Raw genomic sequence first — 17809 nt, 5'->3', positions numbered from 1 at the left:
ACGTAGTAGCCGACGCTCTTAGTAGAAAAGAAAGGGTGAAACCTTCCCGTGTGAGAGCTTTGGGAATGGTAATTCAGACAAACTTGAAATCTCAAATCATTGATGCCCAGGAGAAAGCTTTATTCAAGGAAAATCTTCCAGGTGAAACTTTACATGGTTTGGAAGTGAGATTTGAAACCAAACCTGATGGAGTTCGTTATTTTAAGGACAGGGTCTGGATTCCAAGGGTTAACGATCTGAGAGACATGGTACTAGAGGAGTCTCATCGATCTAAATACTCAATCCACCCTGGAGCGGATAAGATGTACAAGGATCTTAAAGAGTACTATTGGTGGCCTGGAATGAAAAGGGATATTGCCTTATATGTTGGGAAGTGTTTAACTTGCTCAATAGTCAAAGCTGAACATCAAAAACCATCCGGCTTATTGCAACAACCCGAAATTCCCCAATGGAAATGGGAGCAGATATCCATGGATTTCGTTACTAAAATTCCTAGAACTTCTAAAGGTCACGACTCAATTTGGGTCATAGTGGATCGACTGACGAAATCTGCTCACTTTCTCCCCATTCGGGAAGACTTCAAGATGGAAAAATTGGCCCAAATCTACATCGACAAAATTGTTTCTCTGCATGGTGTACCCCTATCTATCATTTCTGATAGAGATAGTCGTTTTACATCTCGATTTTGGTGGATGTTACAGAAGGCACTAGGAACCAAGATAAATTTGAGCACATCTTACCACCCTCAGACAGATGGGCAGACAGAAAGAACAATACAAACATTGGAAGACATGCTACGGGCGTGTGTCATTGAGTTCAAAGGAAATTGGGATACTCATTTGCCTCTAATCGAGTTTTCCTACAATAACAGTTACCACACGAGTATCCAATGTGCCCCATACGAAGCATTGTATGGACGCAAGTGTCGTTCTCCATTATGTTGGACAGAAATCGGAGACAGACAATTGACTAGACTCAACCTTATCCAGGAAACAACTGACAAGATTGCTATCATCAAAGGTAGGCTTAAAGCTGCTAGAGATCGTCAGAAAAGTTATGCGGATAATCGTCGAAAAGCATTAGAATTCCAAGTAGGAGACAAGGTACTTTTAAAAGTGTCGCCTTGGAAAGGGCTTGTGCGTTTTGGTAAGAAAGGAAAACTAAGCCCGAGATATATTGGACCCTTTGAAGTCATTGAAAGGATTGGTCCGGTAGCTTATAAACTCCAGTTGCCCCAAGAGTTAAGCGCCATTCACGACACATTCCACGTCTCCAATCTTAAGAAATGTCTAACTGACGAAACATTGATAGTACCCCTGGAGGAAATTAAGATCAATGATAAGCTAAACTTCGTTGAGGAACCGATAGAAATCCTTGGCAGGGAGGTAAAACAACTTAAGCGGAGTAAGATCCCGATTGTGAAAGTTCGTTGGAACTCAAAACGCGGGCCGAAGTACACCTGGGAGCGTGAGGACTTCATGAAGGAAAAGTATCCACAACTTTTCCCATGCGATGACAAGCGATGACATAGAATGAATTTCGGGACGAAATTCTTTTTAAGTGGGGGATACTGTGACAACCGTCAATTCAGGTCATTCTCGGACTCATGCATCTTTATAATAACCATTCATGCACATCATGCCATGGCCTAGTAGTATAAAAATTAGGTCAAAATCTTACATAAACTAGGATCCATCTAAGATCTAGGACTAATATACTTGACACTTACGATTCTAGTAAGTTGCTTAACTACAATAGGAAATGCCAATGCTATAATTAGAATGAAACTTTCAAGCTTTGTTATAATTGAAAAAGGGTATAAAACCCTAAAAATAAATTAAAATATTCTAATTATATTTCATTATGATGATGAATATCAAACAATATTCCAAAAACCCTAAGAGAGCTAAAAATCCAAATTTATAAATCATAAAGCTTAAAAACTTTATAAAATTTGGCTATAAACTTCCTAATATCAAATTTTTATTAATCAAATTATGGATTATACCAATGAAATACAAATATAATTTATCATGCATTAATCATAATTAATTAGTTAAAAACAAGACTTTTAAATAAATCAAATTTCTTAAAGAATCACTTTTATAAAAATTAGATTTTTATAAAAATTGAAGAGGGAATGCATATAATTTGAATTTTAAGAGAAAGGGAGCCTCTCTCACTCATAAAATCGGCCCCCCCTCCTCCAAGACACTCCTTTTCCCCAAAAATCTTAATCATTTTATCCCTCTCTTACACTTCAACTTCCCCTTCACTCTTCCACTTCTCTCTTCATTTCCTCTCATACTCCACCTTTCCAACTCTCTTCCTCTCTCTCTAACTCACGAAAATCCTCCATTTGCTGCCATAATTTCGAGATTAAGGAGGTCTTGAAGTGTTCTTGCTTCTCTCAAGATCAAAACCAAGGTAAACAACACAATCCTCCCTCATGGTTTCATGATTTTACTTCCTCTTCTTCATGATTTTCTCTACTTTTCGGATTCTATGCCCTTCCATGGCTAGAAATCCTTACTTTTCCCTTGTGGTTTGTAGATTCTCACCATAACACAATGTATGTGTTTGAGATGGTGAAAATCCGGGATCAAACCCATGCAAGGAGTGAAAATGATGCACATATGTTCATGTGACTTCACAAACAAGTATTACATCTTCTTCTCCATTTCTTTTGTGTTCTTGCATGGTCAAAAGCATTTAAACCATTTCTAGTACATCTTGGATGCTCATTCACTCCATGCATGTGCTAGAAATCGGACCTTATCAAAGGCATGCATGATGTTCTTGTCAAAATGCCCTAAGGATGCACTCAAAGCAAACATGCAATCTGCCAGATTACTTTGTTCAACTTTGAACGACCATAACTCGGTCATTTCTTAACCAAATCATGATATTCTTTTTGTATGGGATAATTTCATGATATTCTTTGTTCAATTTTTACAAAATGGTTGCGCAAACAGCTCTTTTTCTATGATCACCATTTTTGCCTTGCATTATCAATGGCCTTAAACCCAACCATAAATCTGGGGAAAAATACTTTAGAAACTTAACATATGCAGTGAATGATGGTTGAAATTTCGTGGCTTAAAACCCCACTGAATGGGCTACATAAATTCATAAACTTCAGCCACATTTATATCTCATGCACCATTGCATGCAACATTTCTTAACTTGTTTGGGTTCAATACCCCTATTTCCCTTCTGAATAAATTTCGAACATTTTTCCTTTTGAAAGCCCTCACATGCATGTGATAATCTGTAAAATACCAAAAGCTTTTATCATTTCTTTGATTTATTAAAACTATTGCAAGAAAACAAGGGCATAAATCATCTAAAATACTTCCAGAGGTCTATAAATCCAAAATAAATTCATGGGTGACCCCTATGGTGAATAATGACCCCTCACTAAATTTCATCGATTTTTGTTGCTGTTTGGTATGATTTCCGATTTTCTTTTTGTTTGGGTATAATAAATCACAAAACCACTTTAGACAGTGTGAAAATTATATCTAACAATTTTCGCAGCCCTTACCTGTGGTGGGTGACTCAGAAACATAGTTTCAGAATTTTTCATCATGCCTTGTTATTTTTCCCAATTTTTGGTAATTATAATGGTTTAAAAATAGGAAAAATAGTTCTGATTATCCAAAATTCATGAAAATTTACCAGAACATCATGTTTTGCAGTAGGAGGTCACATAAAAATTTTAAGGATTTTTCTCCACTGTAAACTATTTTTCTCTTAATTTCTAAAGTTAATTACACTTAAATGCACATAAATACCCAAAACCGGATTATATAATATGAAGACCACTTTTAATATTTTTCTCAGGTTATTTATACTGTAAATGATGTTACAAAAGTTTTTGGTAATTTATTTTAACTGTTTAATATTATTTCTTCAATTAAAGATTATTTAAAGGAATAAAACAAGGAAAAATAGAAATACCCACTGAAAAATATCTTTTATATTTTTCCCAGCCTATTTATGTATAATAACAGTTAAATAAAAAGTTTGGGTAATTTTGGAAACTGTTTTCTATTTATTTCAATTTTTATTGGAATAAATGCTCAAAAATCATAAAATATAATTAAACAGCTTGGAAATCCATTTTTATAATTTTCCCAGCTTAGTATTGTGTAATAACAGTTAAATAAAAAGTTTGATAATTTTTATCCTTTGAATGCTATTTCCGTGAATTTATGATGTAATAAGGACTTAAAAATTTGGAAAATTTATATTCCAATGTTGTAATTAATCGCACGATTTGTAGAATTTCATTATTTCAGAAAAAGTGTAACCAATTAATATAAAATCAAATACTAAAACATAAATTGGCATTTCACTATATGTAGAATTTAGTATATTATCATTAGATTTCGACATGAAAACTCACTAGTGTGTGTTTGATGTCGTAGGATCCCGGTAGTAAGACGTTGGTGCATTCCGAAGTACCACTTGTACCTACTCGAAACATTGTGAGTATTCACGCACTCCCCTATTTTCAGTTTTATGTTTTGGGGTGGAAAAACATGTCCAGAAAAACTATTATTTGCATGTTGTATTTAAATTGAATTGTATCAAACACGATTGCTATTGTATTGCTATGTTTCTTTATGTATGTCTATGCAACACGGAACATGAGAACTTATCGTACTAAGGCCCTTCCCTTATCTCTAACCATTAACTCTTTGAGCCAATGGTCATTATGGATAGCGCTATTAGGAATTGACAACTCCTCACTCGCCCTATTGCTGGAGTGCATGATACCATATTCATTTATGGAACGATAAGCATAGATCTCGATAGGGCTTCAGTCATAGGTTTGGTTGAGACTCATTGTTTGCTCATACACATACAAACTCGTTTCTCGTTATAGCAATAAACTTGTATTCATTAATAGCAATCAACTTGGTTTATCATTAAAGCAATGTACTTGTAATTACGAAAAACTTTATTTCAAGCACGATTTTATATACTTGTGAACTCACCAACTATTTTCATAGTTGACGCTCGTTTTACATGCTTTTTCAGGAAATAATTAGTAAGTGGATGTAAGGATTTATCATCATAGAGCATGCTGCATCGTGTTGAAGCTATTATGAAGTTATATTTTGAACAATGTTGTTTTGGAAAAACTTGTACTTTGTTTCTTTTAAGCTATGGGTTGTAAACTTTTAAATACTGCTATGATGATGTATCTTTATCTTTTGCAATGAAACTGTTATCGCTGTCATATCTTGCGTTTCCGCTTTAGCGGGGTGTGCCAGTAGATATACCCATGTATGCTATAATCATCGGTGAAAGTTACATAGAAGCGGTTCGCGTCTCTTGTGGTGGATCTAAAGGGCCCACACAACACTCGCACACGTCATCGTCCCTAAGGTCGAATGACTCCAACACTCCATCCTTTTGGAGTCGGGCTATGCATTTCTTGTTGACATGTCCAAGACGACAATGCCACAAGCATGCTTTATCCATACTATTGGAAGAATCAACACACAATACATCATTTCCTAAGTTATCTACAATCATCACAGTTTCATATATTCCATTAGACGGCAATGCTTCAAAATACAAAACACCATTAAGATAAGCATAAATAGAACCCTTTTCATTATCAAATGAATATCTTAAACCTTGTCTATAAAAACCATGAAATGAAATGATGTTTCTTTCCATATCTGGCGAATAGCAACACTTGTTTAAATCTAAACCTAATCCATTACTAAGCATTAAGGAATATACTCCAATCTTGGTGACAGGCGACGATCTTCTATTTCCCATGATTAGATTTATCTTCCCACGCTCCGCATCCCTATTTCTTCTTAGTCCCTGCAAATCAGAACATATGTGAAAACCATATCTTGTATCAAGAACCCAAGAAATAGAATGCGATGAATCATTAGATTTAATAGTGTAAATACCCGCGAAGGACGACTTGATCTTCCCATCCTTGATATCTTGCAGATATTTTTGGCAGCTTCTCTTCCAATGCCCTATCTTGTGGCAGTGATGACACTCTGCCTCCTTTGGGTTAGAGTTGGGTTTAGCAAAACCAACCTTGGTTCCACTAGAAGAGGTACCATCTTAGGACTTTCCCTTGTGGTGGCTCTTTGAGGGAGCCTTCCTCTTCTTACCCTTCCCTTGCCCTATTGCCAAGACAGGGGCAACAGCGGGAGTTGGAGTTGGTGCAACATACTTATCTTTGAGATTGCTCTCAGCAGTCCTTAGCAAGCGTTGAAGCTTGCTCAAAGTGACCTCTTCCTTATTCATGTGGTAGGTCATGCAGAACTGGTTGTAGCAGGGAGGCAAGGAGTGAAGGACGATGTCAATTTCCAGCTCTTCATCAAAGTTAACATTTAACTTTAGCAGGGGATCAACATATCTCTGCATCTTTTGTAGATGAGCGGTAAGGGACTCTCCATTACCCATTCGGGGAGTGATCATCGAAGTGATGATCTCATACCTTTCTTGCCTCGCACTTTGTGTTGGATTAGTGTCTAAGCCCGTAACTATATTTGGTAAGTACTTGACCCGGTTGTGCATGGTCCTTTTGAGTTGCCTTCACCATAGCAACTTGACAGGGAGATTTATGGAGAGAGAGAATATATTATGGTTTATTAATATATTATAAGAATAATATATTAAAGGAGAAATCATATTAATATTAGTCATAAATTAATTAGGAATTAATTTGGTGACTAAAAGAGATTAATTGAATAAAGGGAACTTAAACTGTCAAATGTGTGATAGTTAAATTTTGGGCTGGGAAACCTAATGGATTAAAGGAGTGAACGAAATTATGATGGGAGCCCATCATATTTTCGTCCATGGCCTGTATTCCAGAAGGTTCCATGGGCTGCTTAGAGTTTAAGCTGTCAATTAGGGTTTTGACTGAAACCCTAACTGCTCACAGTATAAATAGAACCCTTTGGCTACAGAAATTGGCTACACTAACCATAAGAGTGATAGAGCCGAATTCAAGAAGCCTCCAACCTCTCTCCAAGATCATCCTGTTGCTATTGGTGTTTGTAAGCCATTAGAGGAGTGACACTTGTGACTCCAAGCTTCAAAGACAAGAAGATTCAAGCAAGCAACAAAAGGTAATGATCTAGATCTGATTTGTTTCTTATAATTTCGAATTATTCTCAATAGATCTAGGTTTTGTAAGCCTTGGATGATTGCATGTACAATTAGTGAAACCTAGATCCAAGCATTAGGGTTTGTATGAGCACATAGGATGTTCTTTTGGCTCAAACCCAACAATGGTATCAAAGCTTTGTCTGGTTTCAGTTGTATTTGATGCTATATGTTTTGTTCTTGCTTGAAAAAATCGTTTTTGTGCAAACTGCTTGTCTGACTCGGCGAGTCCCATTGTGGACTCGACGAGTAGGATAAACTCGACGAGTCCATAAAGGGACTCGGCGAGTCGGAGAATCAGACAGAGGCAATTTCGGGATTATTTTCTGTTTTTGCTTAAGGATAATTTCCTAAATCGTTTTAAACTAATAAAATCTGAATTTTATTATTTTTTGTCAATATCCTTAACAAAACAAGAGATAATTACCAATTATTTGAATAGTAAATTTCCTATTTGATAATATTTGATTATTTGAATTGATTTGGTGAATTATCTTGTAAATAATCTTAATTAGGTCAAATTTTGATAATCATTAAATTTAAAAGTATTTGCTATTTGATCCTTTGTGTTTTGAAAAGTTCAAAACTTGTCCTCAAGTTTTGAAATTTAAGTTTTATGATTGAAATGTTTAATTTAATCTATTTAAATTTCAAACCCTAGAATTTTACAAGTTTAAAATTCAACCTTATACTATATAATATTACAAGATTAATATATATATAAATATATATATATATATATATATATATATATATATATATATATATATATATATATATATATATATATATATATATATACACTAGACGTTTACCTGCGCTAAGCGCCGGGCGGCAAATAGTTTCTTTCGGAAGATAGTTTTATCAGTGATGATTAGTTTTCTTTAGACGTGAGCTATTCATTGCGGCCATTTCGTAGACTATTTTTTGTTGAATAGTTCATTTCAACGGATAGTTACTTGCTAGGTGCATAATCATACAATACGAAAGAAGTTGAGTCTACATTTGGAATTTCATCTAATAGTTCGTACTTGATTTTACAATATATATAAATAACAACAATCTGAAATCATGTAGTTTTGTACATTTATAACATGTCCAATATATAAACTACACCAATCTGCAATCATGTTGCTTCATCTGCTAGCCCTACATTAAACATCAAATGAGCATCTAAGATACATATTTGAATTTTATACCTGTGCATCAATGTTTGTTACAGAAATGTGAGGTGTCATTGCTTGATTTGGCATGTATCTCCATGGATGATCCTTTGAAGCTGGTTGAGGATACCAAACATCTCAACTATACCCTAAAACACACCAAAAATAAATCATCAGTTGAGGGTCATGAATTCATGGGACATGAATTAATGTTAAAACATACCTCCAATGTGTCCACTATTACAACCATCAACAAAAGCTTGTGTATCCATAATAGCACCTCCAGCATTGTTATCAATCAAAACCACCTTCTTCAATTTACCAATCCTTTCTTTATCAAACATTCCTCTGAAACATACACATCAATACCCCAAATTAGTATATAAACATCTTAACTTTGACAAAAGAAAATACTCACTTTGTTTTTTTTGTTAAAGGGGTATTGATGACAATAATGTCACACTTAGGAAGCATCTTATCGAGATCTTCCTCAAATGTTGCACCAATTTGATTCTCCAATTCCGAATCCATTTGAATTTGATCATGGTAAAGAAGATTACATTGTGTGTCCATCTCAACCATTATAAATATAGTTGTTGGTATTACAACTTTTTGTAGTAGAAATGAAAAATATATTCTCTCTTCTACAGTGAAGTGTGGAAAGTCCAACCAAGATGCCAAAAAGCCCAATAAAATCATTATTAGGACACTTTGATGGAAACACCACACATCCACACTTAATACAACATTCCATTTCAGGAACACAATTATTAGTATTGACATTTCTATAATTGTTGTACCAAGAACAAATTAGAGTTAGATGATGTAATAAATAGATCAACAAAAACTAAATTGTTGTTCTTGCATTTATATATCAAATTACAACAGTTTCTACAGTAAACATTGTCATAGAGATGTCAAACTAAAGTCAAATGTTACATCTAGAAGACTAAAATTATGGTGGATTCAACTAAATCACAAGTAATAGGGAAATAGAATTAGCAAACTCAAAGTGAGACGAAACACATACAAATATGAGAAGTTGTCAAAACTCACCTTGTTTTATAGCCGCCAACCAACTATAAAGATAAATATGATGCTTGTTGTAGGTCAGGTGACGCAGCCCATTCATATGCCCAATACCTGGTATAGATTACAAATTAGTAAGTCAATAAAATAAAAAAAATGAACAGATTTTAATACAAATTAATATGAAAATGTAAAAAAAAACCCTTGCTAGTGAAAACGATTGGGGTGTTTCTTCAAATCTGTTGTTCATGAAGAAATCAAACTGAAACATCATTCCAAACAAAACTGTGAAAAGAGAGGAAAATAGGGTGATGATTCCCTCCCATCTAAGCCATGATAACCAATAAGTCGTGTCATAATTGCCCATCATAGGCATTGCATGTAAGGTAAACACTACAGAATTTGAGATATAACTTCATATATGTAAACATAACCTAATATAAAAATGCCAGAGTTGTAGTGACACTCTCTAAATAGAATAACTCTAACCAAATAATTACTTGAAACAGAGTAAATGTTTGAAAATCAATGATGATTACCTTGGTAGAAGGAATAGGCCTACCAGGATTATTAGCCCTAACTCAATTGCAATGCTAAGTGCCCAGAGTTCCTAGTCTAGTGGCACAATGCTTGCAAAAGTGCCAAGGAACTCCACAATATTAACTTGAAAAACAACAGTAGACACCATGACACCAACGAATATCCAACTGCTCAACATGCCATGATTATAAAAGACCTACACAATATTAACTTGTGAATGTCCTGGCTGTTTACTTCATTAAAGACCTATACATACATAATTATAAAAAAAACTACTATAATGCACAAATAAATGAAAAAGTATGTTGCCATTTTCAATTACCTGACAAAAGACAAAGGTGTTAAAGATGAAAGTATTGAGGATTTCAGTTGAGTCCAAATTGAGAATGGATTTTCCGGCGAAATTCAAAGACGAAAAGGACAACCATTTGGTAAATACTTTGGCTAATAATATTTTGCCACATGGTCTTTGTAATAAAACTTTCGGTTCGTTTAACAGGTGGTCTATTCATGAGTCCATCATTTGGTGGTTCAGTGGCTAGGGCCAATGCACCTAAAGTGTCCATGATTAGATTCACCCATAGCAACTGCACAACGGTAAGGGGTGGAGACCCTGAAAAATATTCATATCCATGCAACTATGTAAGCACAGAACATGTGAGAAAGCAAAGAGTGACTAATAAAGAAGGCGATTGAACAAACCTGTAATGCAGGCTGAAACAAAATTAATCATTAGAGTAACGATGTTAACAGTTAACTGAAACTGAACAAACTTCTAAATGTTTATGTAAACTGCACGTCCCTATTTTGCTACTTTTACAATTGTTGCAAAATCATCTTCCAACACGATTACATCAGCTTGTTCTTTTGCAACCTACAGATGAGATGGCAGATGACTTATGACAGACATTAGCTTCTTCTTACCAATATATTATATATGGGATTGTTTTTTCGTTAAATTAAGTTTTTTATACTAAATTGACATGAATATGAGGCACAAACCAACCTCTGTTCCTGCTATACCCATGGAGAATCCGATATCTGATTCATGTAAAGCTGGAGCATCATTTGTCCCATCACCTGTGACTGCAACAACTTCAGACAGACCCCTCAAACGCTCTACAAGCTTTAACTTGTCTGTTGGTGATGATCTAGCCATTACCTGTAATGTATTTAAGGATTGTAACTCATTACTTGTCTTGGAGAACTAACCACCTATTCTCCTGAGTTTCAAAATAAAGGAAAAGAAAAAAAGGTTACATTTTGATCTAGCATCACCACGTTTTTTTGTTTGTACCTGAATTCTCGGTGCTAGTTCACGCTTTTCTGCATCTGATTTAGCTCAAAACACTGGCCCTTCAATGGCTAACCCACCTTCAGTCAGTATACCGCATTCCTTGGCAATGACTCGACCTGTGTTAATATTATCACCCGTAACCATACACACAGTAATCCCGACTGCTAAACAAATCTCCACCGCTTCCTTAACCCCTGGCCTAAGCGGGTCCTTAATACCAACAACCGCAATCAATGTATACCCACAATTAGGGTAAACTCAAAAATCGGGGATTGAGAAAAAAGTTATGCATAGTAAAGACTGAATAGTATCTGAAAAAATCAAGAATCGGCTTATAATTACCTTCAAGTTCTTCAATGTGCTTGACAATTCGCGCTTAGCCATCACTGATAATTTGAAATTAGGGTTTCGGCAGAGCCCTCTCAATCCGGTGTGGTCGTGAGGTGTGTGAGTTTGTAATCACCGTAAACGGGGACATACCTCGCTGTAGGATCTCGAATACACGATAATTTGAAATTAGGGTTTCCATTTCATTCTGATGGCGATCGAGAGAAAGAGAAAGAGAGGCGAGAGAGATCACTGCATCTTTGGTGGGGGAAGTCGGCAGCCGTGGACCTTCGGTGGGAGACGTTGGTGGAGATCACTGCATCTTTGGTGGAGACGATGAGAATTGGTTTGATGGCGACTATGTTTAGGAGATTAGGGTAAGATCCGTGTAGTGTGTAATACGTATATCATCCGTGTAGTGTAATACGTATAAGATTGGTTATATGCTTAATATTAATGTACATGAGGTAATATATGTTGTACCTCTTAATTTTCAAGAAATGGGCAATATCCTTAATAATATAGTAAAGATATATATATATATATATATATATATATATATATATATATATATATATATATACATATATATAACTTAAAATGCTAGTCTTACCGTTAGTAGGCCTCATTCACGAAGCCGATCTATAAGGGGGTATAAGGTTATGCCCTATAAAATGGCCGTTTAATGGGTGTCCACTCTCACCCACCGCTTCCTTGTTTGGTGGAGGGTCGTTAGCTGAACGGGTAGGATAGGGCAAACCTTTCCTCATTAAAAGTATAATGAATCTATATAAAGTAACTAAATGTTTTTACAAAATTCCCAATCTTAGTTACTTTAGGCAAAAGTGAATTGATGCAATTTCATGAAATTACACTTTGTACCCTTGCTAAGGCGTTAGTGGAGCGTGTGTGGTTAACCGGCACACTAATTGGGTTCTAAGAAAAGGTGGCAAAGGGTGACTCATTGTTTGTCATAGTTCGATGGAGCGTGTGTGGTTAACCGGCACATTGAATAGGTGACTGTAACAATGAGGGTACCATGTATATTTGCATGGTTATTCACACCCGCTTTGTGATCCTCGGCATCCCAGTCATGAACTAGAGGGGCATATCGAGATTTAAACATGCCATTGAAAAGTTCAATGAATCTCAAAAGATCTAGGGGTTTTTAATACATTTAAAACTTAATCCTTTTCGTTTTTCATGGTGGAGAATTAGTGAATCGTCATTCACTTACCATCAAATTATTTGCATGTTAGATTACGGCATTCCTCTTCTAATATGTAAATAATGTTGTTGGATCCTAGCCCTAATTTCTCATTTGGGTGTTTAATTAGGGATTCCCTTCAAATCAAACTTTGTTCTTTTCATTCTCAGATGTCGAACATGAACAACAACAACGCTTACGGCTCGATTTCCTCTGGCTCATTCTCACTCATGAACTTGTGTGGGAGGGTGATATTTGACGGAAACAATTTCAATGATTGGATCTGTAACATAAGAATGGTCACCCGTTACGAGGACAAAGAGTATGTCCTTGACAAGGAGCTGAAGGAGATCGACATGAACACTGCTACTCACGAAGAGATCGCTGCCTTTGAGGCCCACTAGTGTGATGCTACGAAAGTCCATTGCATCATGCTAGTGACAATGACTTCCGAACTCCAAAAGTCCTATGAGGACATGTATCCCTATGAGATGCATCAAGACTTGATGGATAGGTACCATCAAAGTGCAAGGCAAGAGAGGTACGAGATCATCACTTCGATGATCACGACCAAGATGAGAGACGGAGAGTATGTCACTGCTTATCTTCAAAAGATGCAAAGGTATGTCAACCGCCTGCAAAAGTTGAATGTCGACTTCAATGAGGAGTTGGCAATTGATATCATCATTCACTCACTGCCTCCTTGCAACAACCAGTTCCGCATGACCTACCATATGAATAAGGAAGAGGTTACCTTGAGCAAGCTTCAAGGCTTGCTAAGGAGTGCTGAGAGAAATCTCAAGGATAAGTCTGTTGCATCAACTCCCGCTCCGACTGCTTCCCCTGTTTTGGCTATTGGGCAAGGGAAGGGTAAGAAGAGGAAGGCTCCCTCAAAGAGCCACCACAAGGGAAAGTCACAAAATGGTACCTCTTCTAGTGGAACTAATGTTGGTTCTGCTAAACCCAACTCTAACCCTAAGGAGGCAGAGTGCCACCACTTCCACAAAATTGGGCATTGGAAGAGAAGCTGCCCAGAATATCTGCAAGCCATCAAGGATGGGAAGATCAAGCCATCTTACGCAGGTATTTACACAATTAAATCTAATGATTCATCACATTCCATTTCTTGGGTACTTGATACAGGATGTGGTTTTCACATTTGTTCTGATTTGCAGGGCCTAAGAAGAGATAGGAATGTGGAGCATGGGAAGATAAATTTGATCATGGGGAACAGAAAATCGTCGCCTGTTACCAAGATCGGAGCTTACTCTTTAATGCTCAGTAGTGGACTAGGATTAGATTTAAATAATTGTTGCTATTCTCCAGATATGGCAAGAAACATCATTTCATTTCATGGTTTATATAGACAAGCTTTTAGATATTCATTTGATAATGAAAAGGGTTCTATTAATGCTTATCTTAATGGTGTTTTCTATTTTGAAGCATTGCCTTGTAATGGAATATATGAAACTGTGATGGTTGTAGATAACTTAGGAAATGATGTGTTGTGTATTGATTCATCCAATGATTTCGATAAAGCATGCTTGTGGCATTTCCGTCTTGGACATGTCAACAAGAAACGCATAGCCCAACTCCAAAAGGATGGAGTGTTGGAGTCATTCGACCTTAGGGACGATGACGTGTGCGAATCTTGTTTACTTGGAAAGATGACCAACTCACCCTTCACTAGTACTTGTTAAAGGGGTGAGGGTTTATTGGATCTCATACACACCGATGTGTGTGGGATCTTTAGATCCACCACAAGGGATGTGAACCGCTTCTATGTGACTTTCACCGACGATTATAGCAGATATGGGTATATCTAGTTAATCAAGCACAAGTCGGAAACCTTTGAGAAGTTCAAAGAGTTTAAACAAGAAGTAGAGAATCAATTAGGCAGGAAAATCAAGATGCTTCGATCCGATCGAGGTGGAGAGTACCTAAGTCTTGAATTCCATGACTATATCAAGGAATGCGACATCGTTTCACAATTGACGCCACCTAGGACACCACTGTTGAATGGTGTAGCTGAGAGGCATAATCGAACCTTGTTCGACATGGTTCGTTCCATAATGAGTCATGCTTCACTAGCTATCTCATTTTGGGGGTATGCCTTAGAGACTGCTGCCCATATCCTTAACTTAGTCCCTACGAAGAAGGTGATGGGTTTTATACAATAGAACATCATATGTACTCATGAAATTCATCCTTAACTTAGTCCCTAATGCTTGGATCTAGGTTTCTCTATTGTACATGCAATTCATCCAAGGCTCAAGAAACCCTAATCTAGCATATGTATATCGAAATTATCACATAAGAGGAGATCTAGATGATTACCTTTTGATAATGGCTTGAATCTTCAAGTCTTGGAGCTTAGAGTCACAAGTGTCACTCCTCTAATGGATTACAAACACCAATATCAAAAGAATGATCTTGAACAGAGGTTAAAGGCTTCTTGAATTCGGCTCTATAGCTCTTAGGAATAGGGTAAGCCGATTTCTGTAGCATAAGGTTTCTATTTATACTGTGGGCAGTTAGGGTTTCAGTCCAAACCCTAATGGACAGCTTAAACTCTAAGCAGTCCATGAAACCTTCTGGAATAAGGCCATGGATGAAAATATGATGGCCTCCCATCATAATTTCGTTCATCCCTTTCATCCATTAGGTTTCCCAGCCCAAAATCCAACTATCACACATTTGACAGTTTAAGTCCCCTTTCTTCAATTAATCTCTTTTAGTCACCAAATTAATTATTAATTAATCTATGACTAATATTAATTAAATAATATGATTTCTCTTATTAATATATTATTCTAATAATATATTAATGAATCATAACTAATCCTCTTTCTCCATAAATCATCCTATCAAGTTACTTTGGTGAAGGGAACCCAAAAGGACCATGCACAACCGGGTCAAGTACATACCAAATATAGTTATGGGCTTAGACACTAATCGAACAGTTTCCCACTTGGATAAGTCTAATAACTAAATTTACAAGTATGACTTCGCAATCCGATTAGCAATCGTAGCTCTCAAAGACGCTGTCGAACTATGATCTTATCAGTAACCTGTCCTTTAGATAAGGGATCATATATTCCTCCATTCTAGATATCGTACAGACTGGGACATGGATTTAAATCATTCTCTCTGTCTATACGTTGTTTCCCGACTTCCGATTTATGACAACTGACAACAGACTACAATTGAACACATCAACTTAGTCCCGGCTTGGCCAAGCGCTTAGGATGTCATCACTAAATCATCGAGGGGCCCACAGATATCACTTTTATCCCACTTTGGGTAAAAGGAACGGATAAACTTCGACTCAATGCTCGCCTGTACCCACTCACCAAATCACACACAACAATATGTTTTATAATATCAAGTTACTGGTATGTTTACATATTATCAATGTGCAACCGACTCGCAAGATATAACTCACACATCTCGGTTTCAAGAATATAAGATATTACCGTCTCACCAATCACTCGTGATAAAATCCATGAAGCGATCCAAGTGAGCGTGGGTTTAATCCAATACTCTAATCTTATAGGAGCACTCATGAATTCTGTAGCAAACTTGTGCTATAACTAGACGCTTTAGTCAATCTACAGACGAATTCATGATAGTCTTCTTTCATACCTACTTCCAAAGTATGAGCGACTGTGGAGGGTTTAAATAATCTTATTATTCGGGAAGTCAAAACATGCAAAGTGAAACACAAGAATAATACTAATCCTATATGGCCCCATATATAAATAAAACACATTTTATTTAATTACCATATTGATTACTCATTATTTGTTGTTTCGGGTAATTCACTTCTTACTTGAATTATAACGACAATTGTCCCATGCTCTTAGCATGCACACTATGTTTACCTATGGTCCTTACTTTGTGAAATAGTATAATTGAATAACATTTTCAATCACACTCATTTCATAATTCCCAATCCTTACCACAAGTGTGAGAATAACAAATTCTTGCCACTTATAGAATATGTTAGATTCTAACATTTTATGCAACGGTCCTTTCGTAATATCATAGCGCCAAAGTCACCAAGACTTTGCCAATGAAATTACAAAGTGAACTATTGGAGATTGTTACAAGACAATTCCATAGTCATGAAGTCTCTCATTCAAAGTACATTCCTTTGAACATCCTTCTTGCATAGAAGTTTCTAATCTAGACATAGATTCTTAACGTTCAACTCTCAATAAGGAAACATTTCCATATTTTCCATATCACAACTCATTCTAAATAGAGTCTTATCTATTCAAAATAATGTCAATGTGGTCCATCCATTACTATACTTCCAACTGCTCACAAGTGACCAATCTTTGGCGAACCTTAGATTGTCCTTGACAGTTGTTTAATTATTTTAGTAAAAAACGGTTCTAGTCATTTTTTCCTTCTTAATGCCCTAGGCATTTGGAAAATTTTAGAACGGTTGAATTTTACAGCATATGCAATCGATCCTATACTCGAAGCGTATGGGACACGATTCATAACGAAAAACGTGATACTTTACCAGTTTCTTGCTATAATATTTCCATAATATTTCTATTTACCGTGTTCTCAAAATTCGAACTATGAAGAGGGATGTCATAATCATAATCGAACTTTGAGAATACAAATAATAAATATATCCGTGACTAAATTCAATTAAAATTTCTCGATCTAAGCTTTTAGATTGAAAACGATGTACAACATTATCTCCCTTAATTATGGCAAAAAAAACAACTTTTCAACCCCTGCAACTTTGCAAAGTGAAACTTTTGTTTTTCTATAATTAATATTGCCAACTTGCAATACTTATAATAATAATAATCATGCTCCCACTAACATGATGATTATATCCATTCCAGCATAACATTTATACTCCCACTAGCTTTGACACGTATTCAGAAAACAGTTGGACTTCTAGAAGACTATACTTATTGACTTCCAAAGTTCATATTTCCAATACAATGTGCTTCGATAAGCCTTTATCTAAGCTTCTCAAACTCATACACCTATCTCTTAGACAGCTCACATGTGTGTCTAAACTAATTCAGAACTTATATTACTAAGTCCTAAATGTTC

At 36.0% G+C, this 17809-nt stretch overlaps 2 pseudogenes; both read right to left on the bottom strand.

Annotated features, from left to right (window-relative positions):
- Positions 1 to 8301: 8301 nt before the first annotated feature.
- On the bottom strand, positions 8302 to 8876 carry LOC145131303 (formate dehydrogenase, mitochondrial-like; annotated as a pseudogene).
- A 966-nt stretch (positions 8877 to 9842) lies between these two features.
- On the bottom strand, positions 9843 to 11716 carry LOC145131299 (putative calcium-transporting ATPase 11, plasma membrane-type; annotated as a pseudogene).
- Positions 11717 to 17809: the final 6093 nt, after the last annotated feature.

The sequence above is a fragment of the Lactuca virosa genome, chromosome 1, assembly GCF_052849685.1.
Source record: "Lactuca virosa cultivar CGN04683 chromosome 1, Lactuca_virosa_CGN04683_v6, whole genome shotgun sequence".
In the NCBI taxonomy this organism is placed as follows: Eukaryota; Viridiplantae; Streptophyta; class Magnoliopsida; order Asterales; family Asteraceae; genus Lactuca; species Lactuca virosa.
This window is presented reverse-complemented; position numbering and strand designations above follow the sequence as displayed.